The following is a 790-nucleotide window of genomic DNA, read 5'->3' as shown; positions in this document are numbered from 1 at the left end:
CTCACCGCCGACGGCGAGCCAATCGACACCAAGGAACATCCCTACTCCACCCTCATCGGCTCCCTCATGTACCTGGCATCCTGCACCCGACCTGATATTGCCCAAGCCGTGGGAGCGTTGGCCCGCTACATGTCCAAGCCCACCACAACGCACTGGACTGCAGCCAAGCATGTGCTCCGCTACCTCGCCGGCACCACCGACTACGGCATCATCTTCACTCCATCCGACTCCACACTCAACGCCTACTGCGACGCCAACCACGCTGGCGACATTGACACCCGCCGCTCAACCACCGGCTACGTGTTCACCTTCAACAACGGCGCCATCACCTGGAGCTCCCGCCTGCAGCTCACTGTCGCTGCATCCACCACCGAAGCTGAGTACATGGCGGCCGCCTCCACCGTTAAGGAAGCCCTGTGGCTCCGCAAGCTCTTCACCGACCTGGACCTGCACATCGCATGCATCGACATCAAGTCCGACAGCCAGTCCGCCATCCACATGCTCAAGAACCCCGTCATCTCCCTCCGCTCCAAGCACATCGACATCGTACACCACTTTGCCCGCGAGCGAGTCGCCCGTGGAGAAGTCAACTTCTTCTACATCCCCACCGACTCCATGGTCGCCGACATCCTGACCAAGCCCGTGCCCACCAACAAGTTCAAGTTCTGCCGCGACGCAATGGGCATTGCCTAAGTGCAACGGCTGTGCAGCCTGCGTGGGAGTGTTGAGTTGTGACAATGCCACGTGTCCAGTCTACACATCCGCCGCACAGATACCCTCATTCCCGCCT

This window comes from Chlorella variabilis (assembly GCF_000147415.1).
Source record: "Chlorella variabilis unplaced genomic scaffold CHLNCscaffold_14, whole genome shotgun sequence".
In the NCBI taxonomy this organism is placed as follows: domain Eukaryota; kingdom Viridiplantae; phylum Chlorophyta; class Trebouxiophyceae; order Chlorellales; family Chlorellaceae; genus Chlorella; species Chlorella variabilis.
The sequence above is the reverse complement of the archived record's forward strand: the minus strand, read 5'-3'. Positions refer to the sequence as shown.